This window comes from Dasypus novemcinctus, chromosome 18 (assembly GCF_030445035.2).
Source record: "Dasypus novemcinctus isolate mDasNov1 chromosome 18, mDasNov1.1.hap2, whole genome shotgun sequence".
Lineage (NCBI taxonomy): Eukaryota > Metazoa > Chordata > Mammalia > Cingulata > Dasypodidae > Dasypus > Dasypus novemcinctus.
The window spans coordinates 57,105,474-57,125,256 of record NC_080690.1 but is presented as its reverse complement, the minus strand read 5'-3'; the positions used below and the strand labels follow the sequence as shown (position 1 = coordinate 57,125,256).

Sequence of the window (19,783 nt, the reverse complement as noted above, 5' to 3'; positions counted from 1 at the left end):
AGTTCCCAAATTTGGTAAAAGATACCGTATTAGTCAAGGTTCTCTAGGAAAACAGAACTGATAGGACATATCAGTAAATATTATGAGATTTTTATAAAATTGGCTCATGCAACCATGGGGATACTTGAGTCCAAATTACATAGGGCAGGTTACAAGCCAGGAATTCTGATGAAGGTCCTCAATGAGTTCCCCAGAAGCTGTCTGAAGTAGAGATGGGAAGTCTCTCTCTGCTGACATCACTTCTTTTTTTAAGGCCTTCAACTGATTGGATGAGACATCCCTCGTTGCTGAAGACAATCTCTTCAATTGTAGATGTAATCAGCCATCTATGCAATCAATTTACTAATCATTAAAGCCTATGAAATGCCCTTGTATTGTAATTAGCACAGTGCTTGCTAGACCAGACAAATGGGCACCATTACCTGGCCCAGTTGGCACATTAGTCTAACCTTCACAGTCCACCTCTTGTCAACTTGGAAGCCATACACATCACCTTAAGGCATACTTAATCTCCAAATAAAAACAATAACAGACATAATTTTTTTTTTGCCTAACAATACTCAACTGTTCTGCATACAACTGGAAAGGTACTAAATCCATCCAGAATAGGGTGCAAGTACTTGGGTAATATTCACTTTTAAACTTGATATTCTATAATTTAAATGCTACAGTATGAAACTAATACAACTTATGTCATATAATAAGGAGCTAAAATAGGGAAGGTATTTATATCTACATATTCATTAAAACAAATAAGTATTCATGTCCATTACAGTCTTCATTTCTATAACTGGTCACTGGTTGTAGTTCATATTTATCACTACATGAGGAAGTGGCCCAAATGCCAATGACCAGCACTCCTGCCACATTACCTTCTCTTTTCCACCCCACAGCTATGGCCTCTTGGGGAGTTCCTTATAATCTCTGCTGCATTTCACCTTGACTCTCCCCTTGTCTCTCTTTTGATGTATCATCATCTTGCTGTGTGACTCACTTGTGAAGGGCACTGACTTACCACGCAGGCCCTCATACAGGCACTGGCTTGCCATGCAGGCACACTTTCTCTTCTTTTTCAACCAGGAGGCCCCAGGGATCAAATCCAGGTCCTCCCATATGGTAGGCAGAAGTTCTATCACTTGAGCCACATCTGTTCCCCAGCATTGCTTTTGATTCACTATTTTGCTAGGTAAAAGCAGTTCTAGTGGCTTTCACTTGGCCTTTCCTAATAGCCCTCACTCCACAAGTAAGGGAACCAATGTGGTGATTCTGCCAGTTGCTGAGAATGTCTATTCAAATTATGCATTCTGCAACTGGAGAAATAACTACAGAATGAGTTAATGTAGTGGGTCAGCTACACCTGATCTACTGTTGAGACGGACCTGTGCCAAAACTCCATCAATCATCTGAACTATATAAGCCCTTTCTCTGACAGGTGTTCCAGTGACATTTTGGGTCTTCTGGAATTAATGTCACTTCTGATCCAGTGTCTAATAATCCCCAAAATGTCTGATCATTTCCTTTTATCCAATGTACAGTTACTCTGGTAAAAGGCTATAGGTCTCTTTGGGGAAAGCAGGGAAGAAGTTTAACAGTACAAACTTAACAGCAGTATAACAAGGTCCTTCTACAAGGGGACCCAGGCTTCCCCTCATTCAAGGGGCTCTGGGTCTGTAAACTGTTTCATGTCTGGGAATTGATTAAGGGGCTGTAACTCTCTTTCTGTAATTCAAGTTACTTTTGTTCACTCAACCTAGAACTCTGCTGCTTATGCAGATCAAGTAGGTATTTAGGAGACTGCCCATCTATTTTACTTCTAGGTACCCCATGACATATTACTCAGCGACATAGGTCTCTGTGACTCAGACTATTCTGATTGCTGCTTTGAGTTTGCTGTTCACTGTGATAGCCACATCCACCTCAGCTTTGGCTTCAGCCATCCTGGGATCTGATCATCCGCATAGTATTTAAGGAACCTAGTTCAATGACAGCATTTCCCAAGGTAATATATGACCTACAGAGAAGAGCAACCATAGAGTTCTTTAGGGAAGATATAATTAGTCTCACAACTTTATTCCTAACAGTCCTGGTGAAAGGTGTGCCCTCTGGGCAATCCTTGGGTAGGTAAGCAGACCTTACATGGTAAATCCAATCTAACATTCCAATCTCTCTAAGCCTTTGGATTCCCTCATCTATAATATACCAGGACAGTTCTGCCATCTCAACCTCAGATAAGATTGTCCACTTATTGATCCATGCTTCAGTCAGCCACCCAAACAAATTGTTAAAGCCCTTCCTAATCCCTTGAGCTACAACAATTAATCCAGAATCTGTACTTAGTGTGCCATATCAATAACTTCAGCCTGATTCAACTTTATATTCCTTCCATCATTATCCCACACCATTAATATCCATTCCCACACATAATCTCCTGATTTCTGTCTATATAAATTAGAAAATTCATGCAGTTCTTTTGCAGTATAGCATACTTCCTCATGGGTCACACTTTGTACTTCATCTTTGGGGGGTTGTTGTGACTTTAATGTAGTTATAGGTCTCTGGAAGAGAAGAGGGGTGGGGGTGTGTGGGTAAGGAGAAACATTAAAAGTGTCTCATAAGCTAGTTACCTCAGGGCATTCCCTTGTAGTTTCATCTGGTGAGAGGATTAATCTCTTCAGGTGGGAGTTGGATGGCAGACTCCTTGGGACAAAGTGGAGGTCAGGTGGCTGTTTCATCAGGGCAGACTGAAGGTGGGGACGGTGTTTCCTCAGGGTAGACTGAAGGTGTGGAAGCTGTACCTTAGGACAGACTGGAGGCCGGGAAGGTGTTTTCTCAGGGCAGACCATTACAGGTTAATCTGGCAAAGATTCAGCAGAACTTAGGATTTCAGTGCCCCTGCTGCCAACATTATCAACGCATATGTCTCCATCTCAATCTTCAGGATTCCATTCCTTTCCAATCAATGCCCTCACTTTAACAGCAGACACCCTGCAAGGTTGAGATTTTAGTTTCTATTATTAACACTGCTACTCACCCAATGAAAATACGGGTCTATTTTCAGAGATCTCAAGTCTGCAGCTGCACGAAACAAGATTTTCATTCAGGGCACACATAGAAACTTTCACAGCATACATGCAGTGCTTAAGTTCCAAATTTGAACTCATCCCTTTCTTTATCCAGCACATTTAGGAAAAACTAGTAAACATCACTGTACCTTTTAACTCCATAAAACTCTGTTATGGTATCAAAAACACTCTCACCCAGAACTTTGTCTCTTATAAGCATGGAAGTAGCCATATCCAGTGGTAATATTTTGCATATCTCTGTTCCCACCTCACAACATGGACTATCAGTGGTCTCTTGATTATTGGAAAAACAGTCATTAGTACCTTTGAATCTAATCAGGGTACAGATCCAATTGCAATTTCCCAATAACCAATTCATAAATCCCATTTTTAAGATTCTGTTTCTCAAGAACTATTCCAGGCACCAAGCTGTATTGGTCAGGTTTCTCTAGGGAAACAGAACTGACAAGACATATCAGTAAATATTATGAGATTTTATAAAATTGTCTCATGTGACTGTGGGGTTGCACAAGTCCAAATTCTGTAGGGCAGGCTGCAAGCCAGGAATTCCTATGAAGGTCCTCAACGAATTCCCAGGAAAAGCTGTCTGTCTGAGGTAGAGTTGGGAAGTCTCTCTCTGAATGCTGAAATTACTTCTTCTTTTAAGGCCTTCAACTGATTGGATGAGACATCTCTCATTGCTGAAGACAATATCCTCAGTTGATTGTAGATGTAATCAGCCATCTATGCAATCAATTCACTGATGATTACAGTCCAAAAAATGTCCTTGCAGTACAATTAGCACAGTGCTTGCTTGACCAAACAACTAGGCACCATTATCTGGCCAATTGACACATTAGCCTAACCACCACAGATATAAACCTAGATTCAAGAAGCAAAGCTAACCCCTAATTGGATAAACTCAAAGAAATCCACACCAAGACAAATCTTGTTAAAATTCTTAAAACTAAAATGAAGAAAATATCTCAAATTCATAAAACACACACATGCCCATACACACACACACTAAAACAGGGGTTCTTAACCTTTTTTGTTCCATGGACATCTTTACCAGTCAGGTGAAAACCACAGACCCCTTACTAAGTCCACACTATACTGTGTATTATTTAATATATATATATATATATATATATATATATCACACCTGCACCAACACATCCCCACAAGAATAATGTTTTTCTGAATTTCAATTCAAGCTCATGGTCCCCTTGTTAAGAACCCCTGCTCTAAGGGAAACACAATTTAATTGGAGTGAATCCACTCCTGTTAGAAATCATGGAGGCCATGATTTCAAGTGCAGAAAGAAACTTGAAAGTAAAGTACTTTCAAACAAGAATTCTATATTTAGTAAAAATATCCTTCAGGAATGAAGGAAAAATAAAGATATTATCAAAAAAGGGGAAATTAAGAGAATTTTTTTGTCAGCAAACCTACCCTGAAAGAATAGCTAAAAGAGGTTTTTGAAACAGAAAGGGAATTATATTTAAAAAAGAAAGAACAACAGAAATAATAAATATATGGGTAAACACAAAGGACTTAACTTCTCCTGAGGTTTCTAAATTATGTTTGATGGTTAAAGCAAAATGATATGGTTATCAATTATGTAAAGGAAATATTTAAGACAATTATAAAAGGAAAAGGGTTAAGGGACTTCAAGGAAGGTAAGGTTTCTACATTTGAACTGGTAAAATGTTGACACCATTAGACTATGTTGAGTTATGTTTGTACAATATAATACGTAGGTCAATCATTAAAAATCTATACAAAGAGATACACTAGAAATTACTACAGATAAATCACAATGAGAGTCTTTTAAAAATGTTCAAGTAACTCACAGGAAAGGAGGAAAAAGAAAATAAGGAAACAGGAAAAAATAAAATAAAAATAAAATAGCTGATTTAAGTCCCAATATAGTAATTACATTAAATGTAAATGGTCTAAATACAATGATTTAAAAGACAGAAATTGGCAAAATGTATTAAAAAAAAAAAAAGACCCAACTATATGTGACCTATAAAAAGCTCACTTTAAATATCATTATATAGGTAGGCTGAAAGTAAAAGCATGGTAAAAGGGATAAATAGAAAGAATGGCTATATTAATATCACCTGAAGCGAACCTCAGAGCAAAGAAAATTAGCAAGGACAGAGAAAGATATTACATAATGATTAAAGGGTCATTTCATGAAGAAGGCATAGTAATCCTAAATGTGTATGTAATAATCAACAGATCTGAAAAATATGTGAAATATTGACAGAACTGAAATAAACAAAAAGACAAATCCACAAATATAGTTGGAGATATCAACATTCCTCTCTGAACAATTGACAGAACAAGTAGACAGAAAACCAGCAAGGATATAGAAGAACTCAACAATACCATCCACTAGCAGGATCTAATTTACATTTATAGAACACTCTACTCAAGAGCAGAAGAAAACATTCTTTTCAAGCACCCACATCCACCAAGATAGACTACATACTAAGCCATGAAAAAAAACTTCAACAAATTAACACAGAAAAATTATATGAGAAAATTCAACACCCATTCATGATTTTTAAAAACCCTCAGAAAACTACAGCACAGGGAAAATTCCTGAACTTTATAAAGAACAGCTACAAAAACCCTGAGCTAACATCATACTAAATGATAAATGACTAAACACTTTCTACCTAAGGCAAGAATATCTGCTCTCACCATTCTTATTCAACATAGTACAGGAAGTCCTAGTCAGAGCACTAAAACAAGGAAATAAAAGGCATAAATATAAGAAAGAAGAAATAAAAATATTATTTAAGATGAATTGATATTCTGTGTAGAAAATACAAAGAAAATGTAAAGAGAAAAACTCCTAGAACTGATACATGAATTTATCAAGGTCATAGATACAAGATCAACATAGAAAACTCAATTTTATTTTTATATGCAAGCAATGAGCACATTGAAACTGTTTACAATTGACCAAAGAAATTATTTAGTTATAAATCCAGCAAGTCATGTACAGGGCTTGTATGCTGAATACTGCAAAATACTAGTGAAAGAAATCAAAGAAGATTTTAAAAATGGAGAGACATACTATGTTCATGGTTTGAAAGACACAACATAAAGATGTCAATTTGGGGAAAATAGGTTTCAGACAATCCCTATCAAAATACCAGCAAGATTTTTTGTAACTATATAATAAGCTTATTATAAAATTTGCATAGAAAAGTAGAGGATATTAAATATTATCCTCAATATTAAAGGGAAGTGGATTTGGCTCAACTGATAGAGCATCCACCTACCACATGGGAGGTCCAGGGTTCAAATCCAGGGCCTTCTGACCAGTGTGGTGAACTGGCCCATGCACAGTGCTGATAAGCGCAAGGAGGCCCTGCTGTGCAGGGGTGCCCCCTGCGTAGGGGAGCCCCATGCACAAGGAGTGTGGCCTGTAAGGAGAGCCACCCTGCATACACAAAAAAGCACAGCCTGCCCAGGTGTGGTGCAGCACACACAGAGAGTTGATGCAGCAAGATGATGCAACAAAAAGAGACACAGATTCCCAGTGCCACTGATAAGAATACAAGTAGACACAGAAGAACACACAGTGAATGGACACAGAGAGCAGACAATGGTGGGGCAGGGAGAGAAGGAGAGAGAAATAAATAAAAATAAATAAATTTTTAAAATAATATTAAAAAAGAATAAAGTGTGGGAGGATCACTTTACCCAATTTTTAAGATACACAGCTATTGTAATCAAGTCAGTAGTTCTGGCAGAGGGATAGACACATAGATCAATGAACAGAATAGAGGACCTAGAAATAGACCACCACAATGAGGGTCAACTAAAGTTTTTTAATCAAAATTTTTATATTGAGATAATTGCAGATATACATGGAGTTCTCAAAAGTAACACAAAGAGATCCCATGTACCTTTTACCCAGTTTCCACAATGGCATCATCTTGCAAAACTACAATAAAACATCACAACCAGGATTCCGGTTCAGTCAAGATACAGAACATTTCCATTGCAATGATCTTTCCTATTATCCTTTTATGGCTATACCTATTACCCTCTCATGTGCCCCCCACATGCTTCTTAATCCCAGCAGCACTAATGCACTCTCTACTTCTATGATTGACATTTTTTAAATGTTATATAAATGAAATCATAGAATATGTAACCCTTTGGGGTTGGCTTTTTCATTCATTATAATTCTCTGGATATTCATCCAGGTTTTTGCACATATCAATAATTCATTCATTTTTAATGCACCACAGTTTGTATAATCATTCAATCAGAGCAGGAGATATGGGTTGCTTCCAGTTTTTGGCTATATGAATAAAGCTGCTACAAGCATTCATATATAGGACCTTCCTATACATGGGAAGGTTCTATATATAAAGAGGCACCTACAAAAAACCTACAACTGAAATCATAATTACTGGTGAAAGAGTGAATGCTGTACCCCTAAGACTGGGAATGAGACAAAGATGTCCAGTTTCTCTACTTCTATTCAATATAGTACTGGAAGTCCTTTCCAGTGCAATAAGGAAAGAAAAAGAAATTGGTAAGGAAGAAACAAAACTGCCCAGATTTGCAGATGTGTGTCTGTCTACATAAAACATACCAAGGAATCCTTAAAAAACTTCAAAAGTCAATAAGTGAATTTAGTAATGTTATAGGATATGAGTAAACAAACAAAAATCAATTTTTTAAATTGTAAGTAGCCAATAATTGGAAACAGAAATATAAAACAAAATACCACTTACGATTCACCCCCCCACAAAACGTTTTGTTATTTTTTTAGTTTGCTAAATGTTGCCAAAGCAATACACCAGAAATGAGTTTCTTTTACAATGGGGATTTATTAACTTATGAGTTTATAGTTCTGAGGCCATGACCATGTCCAAGTCAATGCATCATTAGGAGGTGCTTTCTTACTGAGCTGCAGCTGTGGGCAATCAGGCACAGAGCAGCGTCTGCTCATCTCTCCCTTCTCCCCCAGGCCAAGTTGCTTTCAGCTTCTGGCTAAAGTGGCTTCATCTCAGCTTTGCTGTTCCCAATGATTTCAGCTTCTCTAAGCTTCTGGATTTCTCTCTGTCTCTGCAGCTCTTTTCTGTGTGTGTGGCTTTCTTTTCCTCTCTATATAAATGACTCCAGTAAAAGGATTAAGACCCATCCTGGGTCATTCAATCTAATCAAAGGCCCTTAACTAAAGTAATTTAATTATAAGTCCCCACTTACAACAGGTTTACATGGACAGGAACAGATTAGCTTTAAGAACAGGATTTTTCTAGGGTCCACAAAAGACTCAAACCACCACAGGTTAAGTATCTAACAAGGCATGTAAAGAATCTGAGAGCAGAAAAGTACATAATGCTGATGAAAGTAATCAAAGATGACCTAAAAAATGGAAAACAATACTGTGCTCATAGATTAGAAGACCCAACAACATAGTAAAGATGTCAGTACTCTCTAAAGTGATCTATAGATTCAATGCCATTTCAGTAAAAATCCTAGCAGGGCACAATTTGACATCAAGTATAAAGTTTATATGGAAGGACAAAGGAACTAAAATAAGTAAAACAACTTTGAAAATGAAGAACAAATTTGGAGGAATCACATTCAATTTTTAAAGAGTTATTATAAAGCTAAAAAACATCCAGACATCATGGTTTTGACCAAGGGACAGACACATAAATCAATGGAACAGAACAAAGAACCCATAAATAGACAATACAAGGACACCAACTGATTTTTGACAAAGGGGCAAAAATAATTCAATGGAGAAAGCTCGACTTTTCAGCATATGGTGCTGGAACAACTGGCTATCCAAAGGCTAAATAAGTGAACCACAATCTAATCCCCCAGCCTTATGCAAAAAAGAACTCAAAATGGAGCAAATAATTGTACAACTATAAAACTTGTAGAAAAACAATAATAGTGGGGAAAACCTCAGGACCTTGGGCTGGTTATGAGTTCTTGATAGATGCCAATAACAAGATCCATAAAAGAAATAAATAGGTTAATTGAACTTCATAACAATAAAAAATTTTGCTCAGCAAAACACCCTGTTAAAGGGATGAACAAACAAGCTACAGAGTTGGAGAAAATATTTTTAATCCACATCTTTTACAAAGCATTCATATGTAGAATATATAAAGAATTTTCAAAATTCAGCAGTAAGACAAACCAAAAACAAATAAAAATTAATTAGAAAATAGGCAAAAGACATTATTTCACTGAAGAGGATGTACAGATGGCAAATAAGTATGTGAAAAAAATGGTCAACATCATTAGCCATTATGGAAATGCAAAACAGGACCATATTGAGATATCAGTACATACCTATTAGAAGAGCTAAAATAAAATATAATGTCAATGGTACCAATACTCTGTAAAAGAATCTGGCAATATTTTTAAAAACTAACCATATATTTATCATATAACACTGCACTGCACCCCAGAAATTATCCTAGAGAATGAAAACTTACATCTATACAAAAACCTGTACACAAATGCTCACAGCAGCTTTATTTGTAATAACTGAAAACCGGAAACAACCAAAATGTTTTTCAACAGGTGAATGGTTAAACAAACTGTAGTACATCCAAATGATGGAACATTATAAGCAATAACAAGGAATAAACTATTTATACATGCAGTTACTTGGATGGATCTCATGGGCATTATGTTAAATGAAGAAAAGATCTATTTCAAAAGTCACTGTATGATTCCATTTACATAACATTCTTAAAGTGATGAAATTGTAGCAATGGAGAACTGATTAGTGGTTGCCAGGAATTAAGGATATTGGAGGGGAGAAAGATATGAGGGAGATCTTTAGGGTAACAGAATAATTCTGTATCTTGATGTGAAGGTCGTATACACCTGACAGCATGGCATAGAATGATGCACTCATTGTATAATGTCAATTTCATGGTTTTGATATTGTGGTGTAGTTACATAGATGTAAACATTAGGGGAAACTTGGTGAAAGATACATGGAATCTCTCTATACTTAACAATTACAAATTCCTATGAATCTATAATTATTTAAAAAATAAAACACTTAAAAATCAGTGAGAATATATTATTCAGTGAATTAAACTGATATAATAATCTAGGCATATGGAAAGAGTAAGCTGCATTGCTTTAGCACTCCTTAAACTAACACAACTCATAATTCGTAATTAAATCATGAATTAATAATTGAAAGGTTCTGAAAGGAAATCAGGATCATACTGCAAGAATATATAAGTGAATAATCATATGAGGATGGCCTTTCCTAGTATGACACAATTTGATTATTGAGGAAAAGATTAAAATATTTGACTATAAATATGTTCAAGAAAACTTCCATTTGGCAAAGCTACCATAAACACAAAGCTAATTACCACTAATGTGTAAAATAATTATATTATTTTTATAATTAAATATACTAAATATATACAATAATGAATAATAAAAAATTTCAAACATACACACTGTACATAAGCAAAAACTAAAAACAATAACCAAAGGAGAGGATTGAGAGGGGAGCTGGTGATGATAAGTAAGGGAAGTGGGGGTGAGAATTTATAATTACATGACTTTTTGGGGAATATTTATCTATCATATATTCTACCAACCATTAAAAAGGAAATTGTTTACAATTTTTTATAGATTCATATAAAGGGACACTAGAGAGTTATTAAAATAATACAGTAATTTAAAACATACTAACATGGAGAGGCAAACCACAGTTGCATAAAAACAATATGACTGCTACTAATAACATATAATCATAAAAAACCTCAGAACTGAATGGGAGCTGATGCTTAACACAAGTAAAATTTTTAGTAAGGTTTATTTTAAAAGTATGGATATGAATAGTTGATGGTAACACATTATAGTGAGAATAACTAACACTGCTGATTTATTAATGCAATTGTGGCTGAAAGGGTTAGTCTGTGGATATGAATGTCAATTGAAAGAACGCTAGAGAACAATCTAGGGAATGGATAGCATAGGGATTTCAGTGGTGGATGAAGATTTTGGATAACTGTATAAATATAACAATGCTCTTCTTTTACAAAGCGTTAAGAATATGGCGATACATGGGAAAATTACAACTAATGTAACTTATGGTTGACAGTTAATATTGTAATATTTTGCAGCAATGGCAAGAAGATATTTTTCAATACTAAGGGACAACAATGGGTGGTATAAGGAGGTATGGGACTGTATAACGCAGGGAATCCTGTGGTGGAAGATGGACTGTGGTTAACAGAACAAATATGAGAATGTTCTCTCAAGGGCTGTAACAAAAATATAATACTAATACAAGTATTACTAATTAGGTGGGTTGGGGAAAAATACACCAAATATAAGATACAGGCTATAGTTGGTAGTAATATTTTGACAATGCTATTTCATAGTTTTTCTTTTTTTTAAAGATTTTATTTATTTACTTATTTTCCCCATTCCTCTCTCTCTCCCTGTCCCCTTCTCCCTACCCTGCTATTTTTGCTATCTGTCCATTCACTGAGTGATCTTCTGTATCTATTTCTCTTTTCGTCTTCTCTTCTCATTTTTTTCTCCTCTAGGATTCACCAGGATTTGATCCTGGGTACCTCTGATGTGGAGAAAGGCTCCCTGTCAGCTGCGCCACCTCAATTCCTGGTATGTGCTGCGCTTCACCTTGACTCTTCCCTTTGTCTCTCTTTTGTTGCATCATTATCTTGCTGCGTGACTCCCTCGCGCAGGCACTGGCTCACCGCACAGTCACTGGCTCACCATGCAGGCACTCTCACGCGGGTACTCAGCTCACCACACAGGCACTCAGCTCACCGCGTGGGCACTCGGCTCACTGCACAGGCACTTGGCTTACCACATAGGCACTTGTGGGTACTCAGCTCACCGCGCAGGCACTGGCTCACCGCACAGGCACGCTTTCTCTTCTTTTTCACTAGGAGGCCCCAGGGATAGAACCTGGGTCCTCCAATGTGGTACGCAGAAGTCCTATCATTTGAGCCACATCTGCTTCCCACTTTCATAGTTTTTAACAAATGTTTCACAACAATGCAAGATGTTGGTGATGGGGTGAAGTATGGGAGCCCTGTATGATGACATGCGTGTTTGTTTTATAAATTTATAACTTTTACTATACACTTATTGTTTATGTATGTTCATGTATGAATACTTAAGTAAATTTTATTTAAGAAAAAAACCTGAGAACTATATATAAAATTATTAATAGTGCTTATTTCTAGGGGTTGTATTTTCATTTACTATATTACCTGCTTTTTGTACTTTTTAAAATATTTTTGACATTCATACATTTCCTTTGTAATCAGAATAAAGTAAGTCTAAAAGAAAAATTATACAGTAAATCATGAACAAAGATAAAAAAGAAGCACACTAATTTGCCAAGAGTAAAAATCTGGACCATGTTTTTCTTCCTCACTCCAAAATAAATTTCAGGTAAATATAAGGTTTAAAGAGGAAAAAAATGCCACAGAAGAAAGCAAAACAAGAATACATATAGGTAAATGTATTTATAATGTAAAATGAAGATTATGAGCATGACAATAAGAAAAACTCTGTAAGAACCAGATTTCAAATATGATCTCCATAAGGCTCACAGGAACATTCATTTTTATTAATGTTATTAATTATTTTCTAGCTTCCTTTCAATTGACATTTACAGACTACTCCTTCCAGCCAAAATCACATTTATAATCAGCAGTATTAGATATACCATCAACTATTCATTTCCATACTTTTACAGTAAACCTTATTAAAAATTCTATATATGTTAAATTTTTAAAAAATCTGTCTAATATAAGATAAAGGAGTAAAATTTTTAAGGAAGGAAGAGACCTTTCAAATAAATAAAAAGGACAAAAAGTCCATTAAAATTAGGCAAAGTATAGGAAGGGACAACTTTAAAAATAAGAACTGGGTAATAAGTAGATTAGCAAGTGTTCAACCTCTTAAATATTCAAAGAAATATAAGTGGGGAAAGTATTGAAAACTTATATGTAATGTATCATATTATCAAAAGTTGCAAAGGAACTCTTTCTCATTCAGAGAATATTATTGAAGGTAGCAACTGGCAGTGAGGAGCCAAAGGTCTTAGCTGTGCAGAGGATCCCCATTTAGCAACATAGTAGACTAGATATAATGACAAATCTGCCTGGTAAAAAAAAAAAAAAACAACGAAAAAACAACTTAAAATGTATAAAATATAGAAAACATTTCTTTATTTTTTAAGATTCATTGTCAAGTTGGCAAGAAATTAAACTCCCAGAGTTCAAAAAGACTCCACAACACAGACAGGCAATTTCTGAGAAATAAAGTCTTAGACACATAAGACAAACACCGGAGTTTCTGGAAGAGAAAATACAGAGAATGGGGGAGATGGCAGTATGTGAAAAGATAATGGCTGAAAATTACCTAGAAACCATTAAAGACCAGAATGGTCAGACACAAGAATCACAATAAATCACAAATAGAGCAAGTAAAAGGAATTTCATATCCATATACATCATAGTGAAAATACAAAACAACAAGGACAAGGAGAAGGAAGTTCTTTGAAGTAGCAAGGAAGAAAATGTTAATGAGAACTTATTTCTCAACAGCAACTAGAGAAGCCAGAAAAGAATAAAATGATATTTTCAAAGGACAAATAAAAGTAATAACCATCAACCTCTGATTATATACACAGAAAAGGTTCTTATATACATGAAAGCAAAACAAATGAACAAGACAATAACAATAACGAAACAGTTTATACAAATAGTAAAGTCCCAAGGAATTTATAAAGCGTTTTCCTCTAGAAAGAGTTTTGAGATACAGGAAAGAATGGTGAGCAAATAAAATGATAGACATGTAGGTAAATCTAAATAATAGTGACCAAACAAAGTAATAATCTAATTTTATAACTTAATTAAACAAGTAATAGTTTATGGGATTAAAAAAAGGAAACTGAAATGAGAATAAGTGGAGTCAAAATATTCCAACATTATTATATTTTAAGGTGATTATAAATGTTAAATTTTCTAAGGGAACCAGCACAAAAATAGAAATAAGTTGTATAACTGAAGCAGGCTAGTAAGATAGGGAATTAATAGACAAATCTGGAACCTGGCAGAGAGTCCACATGGACATCAGTAACCCCCAAGATTCTGCTATCCAGAACTAAGACTTCTGGAAGCAAGGAAAAGCCCTGGGTATTCCCCAACAACTTTATCATTGGGTCCTCACTGGGGGATTGATGGGTGGGTTAATTGATCAAAACAGCAAAAGCTGAAACCCCTCCCCTGCCATTAGCAAAGGGGTGGAATAATTAATAGTTTATAAAGCAGACCGAGAGGCCTGAGTGCTCTCATCCTGGTCTCTTGCCTCTGGACCCAGTCCTGCCCTCTGTGCACCGCTCTTGCCATTTTTCCTCTGCCAAATGGCCACACAGGTAAACCTGGGCATTTATAACCTATAACGGGGAACTGTAATCTGTAAATCAGTCCTCTTTATCCCTTTTCACCCCCTTCCTCTCTATGTGGGACCTCTGCTCTGTTATTTTCTCCCATTTCTCTTCCCTCCCTACCTGAATAAATTACTGGCCTAACTCACCCAGTGTGCTCTTGAAATTCATTTCTGCAGCATAGCCAAGAACCTCAACAAAATCCAGTAACATAACTTTCAAATTAGGAAATGGAAAAAAAGCCAAGAAACAAGAAAAGTTTCAAGAAATAGAAGTGCCTCCAGGGCAAGCTTATGTATTACAAGCAGCACTCCAGTTTTCTGGGGGAGATGAGAAGATCACACCTATCCTACTAGAAATCTTGAAAGCTCTAAAATGAGAGGTGTGAGCTAATAGAAAACCCCAACCTGCAAAAATGGTGAAATCAGTTCAAGTGGAGCTCTGAAATCTAGGTACTATATGTCATATTAAGCAATACCCACTTAAACTAGATTTCAGAGAAAGAATTGTTCCATTAATAGAGATATTCATAGAACACTCCATTATTACTGGTACAGAATCAGGCACCCTAAGTGAACTTGATTTATGCTAGATCTCTGAGCTATTAATCCAATTGCAGAAGACATCTACCTGGTAGTTCCAAATCCATATATGTTATTCACTACATTATGTGGAGATTTCTGTTGGTTCATGGTCTTAGATTTTAAAGGTACTTTTTATTGCACACCCCTTTACCAGGGATTTCAAGAACTTTTTGCTTTTGAATGGGAAGACCCTATTACTAACGTAAAACAACAATATTGTTGAACTAGTCTGCAAGGATTTAAGAATGTTCCCACAATATCTGGAGAAGCATTAGCTAAAGATTTAAGGGAATTACATGTACAAGGAGTATTATTACAGTTTGTAGATGATATTTTAATTGCCAGTAGTCAAGCCAGAAAATCATCAGACAAGAACACTATCCCAACTCTGAATTTCTTGGCAGATTGAGGTTACAAAGTCTCAGTAAAAATATTTAGCCTTTCAATATCTAAAGGATAGAGAAATCTATTGCCAGACTGGAGGGAAGCTTTAGCCCAATTGCAGAGCCACTTACAAGGAGGCAGCTTCAAGGATTCTTAGGAATGGCAGGATTCTGAAGAATCTGGATACTTAATTTTTGAGTCTTAGCAAAACTCTTTTATAAAGTCCTGACAGGGTCTAGGCAGAAACCTCTAGATTGGACCACAGAATGTAAAAATGCCTTCCAGAAAATAAAAAGGGAACTTTTAACAGCCCCAGCCCTAGGGCTCCCAGACCCAAGAAAGCATTTTGACCTTTCCATACATGAAAGGCAAGGAATTAGATTAGGGATGCTTACTCAAAAATTAGGAAATACCATGTATACAGTAGCCTATTTTTCTAAACAACTGGGCAACACTATCCAAGGATGGCCACTACTTGTGACATTCTCAAAGAAGCAGAAAAATTCACACTAGGACAATCCACCCCTGTGCATACGCCTCATTGTGTACTGCCATTGTTAGAACAGAAAGGTGGATACCGGCTCACCGCTGGATGATTAGGTAAATATCAAGCTATTCTGCTATTAATAGATAATCCAAACACCACCCTAAAAGCTTCTAGTTTAAATCCAGCTATGTTATTCCCAAGTGAAAAAAGGAAACCCATGCATGATTGTATACAAATAATTGATAAAGCTTGTTCCAGCCAACCAGCTTTAGTCGACCAGTCTTTAGAACATCCAGATGCTGAGATGTATACTTATGGAAGCAACTTCATGGACCACGAACTTTGAAAACCCAGTTATGCAGTGGTAATTCACCAGGTATATCCGCACAATGGGTAGAACTTATTACACTCACCAGAGCTTTACATCTGGGAAAGGGGCAGTGAATAAACATACATACAGACTTTAAGTATGATTTTAATATAGTTCATGCACATGGAGCCATCTGGAGGGAAAGAGAGCCTTAACATCTGATAAAAAAGAAATTAAACAGGCAGGCATACATAATCTTTGCCTTATTAGAAGCAGTACTGTTACCTAAAGAAGTTGCCATAATACATTGCTACAGTCATCAGAAAAGAAAAATAGACTATATTAAAGGTAATTGAAGGAGTTAAAAATGCTTTTTGACCTGAATAAAAGGGGGAAATGGAAAGGACAAATAAGTTTATATGGGGAAGCGGACTTTGGCCCAGTGGTTAGGGCGTCCGTCTACCATATGGGAGGTCCGCGGTTCAAACGCCGGGCCTCCTTGACCCGTGTGGAGCTGGCCATGCGCAGTGCTGATGCGCGCAGGGAGTGCCGTGCCACGCAGGGGTGTCCCAAGAGTGGGGGAGCCCCACGCGCAGGGAGTGCGCCCGTGAGGAAAGCCACCCAGCGTGAAAAGAAAGAGCAGCCTGCCCAGGAATGGCGCCGCCCACACTTCCCGTGCCGCTGACAACAACAGAAGCGGACAAAGAAACAAGACGCAGCAAATAGACACCAAGAACAGACAACCAGGGGAGGGGGGGAAATTAAATAAATAAAATAAATCTTTAAAAAATAATAATAATAATAAGTTTATATGACTATGAGTCTCCAAAAAGAGCTGGGAGGTTATCAGAGGGGTTGCCCTCATGCACACCTGAGCAGAGTCCCAGACACAGATAAAGTAGATACAACCCCAGGTATTGGTTCTTCTGAGGGCTGCGGAGACCCAGAGGTTCTGTGGTCATGGCAGATGGAGTTCAGTGCCATCTCAGTTGGCCCTACTTTGGAATTTGTGTTTCTGTGTGATGGAGCTGGACTTGGATGTAATCTTTGTCCACAAGTCTCTCCTGTACTTTTACCGAAACTGTAGTTGGTGCTGAGGTTTAATGTATACCCAGGGGACCTGAGTCTCTGGACTGACCGTGTGATAGCCAGGCCCTGAGCCTCAACAGACTTGCAACTCCTACACTCTGGTTTATTGGACTTAACCCACTCAGCTAACATGGAGGTGAAGAAGGTCAACCACCACACCAGGGAGCCAAGAGTGCCTACAACTGAAAGCAGGGGAATTGCATCCAGCATCCATGTGGAATCTAAGCCCCCTCTTGATATAGATGTGGAGTGGACACAACCATTCCAAGGTCCACAGGATGGAGGAATAGAGTATGGATTAGAGTGGACTTACTGATATTCTATTCATGAACTATTGTGATTAGTAATCAAAGAAAATGTGGCATTGGTGTGGAGAAAGTGGCCATGGTGGCTGCTGGGGCTAGGGAGTGGGAGGAAGGGATGTGATGTGGGGGCGTTTTGGGGACTTGGAGTTGTCCTGGGTGGTGCTGCAGGGACAGTTCCCCGACATTGTGTGTCCTCCCATGGCCCACTGGGTAGACTGTGGGAGAGTGTGGGCTATGATGTGGACCATTGACCATGAGGTGCAGCGGTGCTCAGAGATGTATTCACCAAATGCAATGAATGTCTCATGATGACGGAGGAGGTTGTTGTTATGGGGGGAGGAGTGGGGTGAGAGGGGTGGGGGATATATGGGGACCTCATATTTTTTAATGTAACATTAAAAAATAAATAAAGACACACAAAAAAAGGTAATTGAATAGCAAATTTAGAAACAGAAGCAGCAAATTAAAACCTCCATCCCCACCATTAGTACTTTCTTTGATACTGGATATAAGACTAAAAAATTTTTTCTAAGTATTCAGCTCACCATCTATTCAGAGCAAGAGAATGGGGCTTTGACTTGAAGAACAGATGTCAGTCTCAATCAAACCTTCCATACAGAGGAATTGAGGAAGGATGGTTTTAAAATAAAGATGGAGTAATTCTTATTTGTCAACATTTAATGGAAAGAGTTCTTTTTTACATCAAAGCACTCATTATGGAAGAGACATCATGTATTAGTGGCTGAAGAATTATACTATAGGACCTAAAATCCAAAACAACCATTCAGAAAATAACATAAAATTGTTTAATTTGTGCTAAAAACAACCAAAACTCAGGCCTTCTCCCCCTATAAAAAGAATTCAAGCAAGGAGCACAACACCAGGTAAGGAGTGGCAAATAGACTTTACTGTTATGCAAAAAGCACCTGGAAATTGTAAATATCTTCTTTTTGTAGACACGTTTACAGGATAGGGAGAAGCCTTGCTATGCAGGACAGAACAAGCCACAGAAGTAAATTAAGGTGTTTTTGAAGGAAATAATCTCATAATTTAGATCTCTATTTTCAATACAAAGTGAAAAGGCAGGGAGGGGCTTTCACATGAAAAATTCCATAGGAACTTTCTGGAGCACTGAGCATACACTGGAAATTACATGCATTATAGAGATCATAATTTACCAGGAAAACAGAGAAGATGAATCATACTCTGAAGAAAATGGTAGCTAAACTCTGTCAGGAGACTACACTTTGATGGGACAAGGTACACCCAGTATCTCTGATGCAGGTAAGAGTAGCACCCAGAAACAGGCACCTTTTGAGCCCATTTGAAATGGTATATGAGACCATTCCTAAAACAAGGTAGTATGTATATTAGACGGAACAAATCCAAGAATTAGAAACTAAAAAATGTATTCAGAAACTAGGGGCCATATTAGAGGCAATTCACCACTAGGCCTCAGACACTAAGTATGTTTCCTTATATCATTTTAAGCCTGGGGACTGAGTTCTTTTAAGGAAATTTAAAGTCTGCATCCAATAGACCAGCTGGAACCTAAGTGGGAAGGTCGTTATGACCTCTGTCAAACTGATTGGTGTAAAACTATGGAAACACCACAGTAGGTTAAAATAAAAATAAAAATAGCACCCTCTAACCAATCCTGCACTACTAGACTCCTTCACAGAGCAAATATCAACAAACTGTTAGAGATCTCAAAGAAGGAGAGGAAGCTGACAAACATCCAGCAGACAGGTATCATTGTAAACCTCTAAAAGATTTAAAATACATGATCAGGAGAACAGATAAGAAATGATAATTATTAGGGCACTGATTTTTGCATGAGTACTGTTGAACACACCAAAACTTTAATAGATGTATGTTGCCTAATGAGTGGAATACTTTCACTTGTAGCCAGTAGACAGAATAATGCATAAAATTATTAGCTGGATGTCCCTAAGTTGGATAGGCAGCTGCACTTTAGAATTACCCTGGCATCAAGAAACTATTCATAAAACTTTACCATCAGGAGCAAATCTATCTTTATTAAGAGTTTGATGGGACTTCATTGGTACAATCACCTAGTGGCTATATT

The 19,783-nt window shown here is 37.1% G+C and overlaps 1 protein-coding gene across 2 annotated transcripts in view; it reads right to left on the bottom strand.

Annotated features, from left to right (window-relative positions):
- Window positions 1-19,783, bottom strand: part of ZNF570 (zinc finger protein 570) — a 51,121-nt gene that overhangs the window by 19,132 nt on the left and 12,206 nt on the right. The window contains exon 5 of one of the 2 annotated variants that reach the window (XM_071209565.1): window positions 2,625-2,985. The exons of the other annotated variant lie outside the window; for it this stretch is intronic. The gene's annotated coding sequence lies outside the window, so the exon portion shown is untranslated. The remainder of the gene's footprint in view (window positions 1-2,624; window positions 2,986-19,783) is intronic. 2 annotated transcript variants of the gene reach the window in all.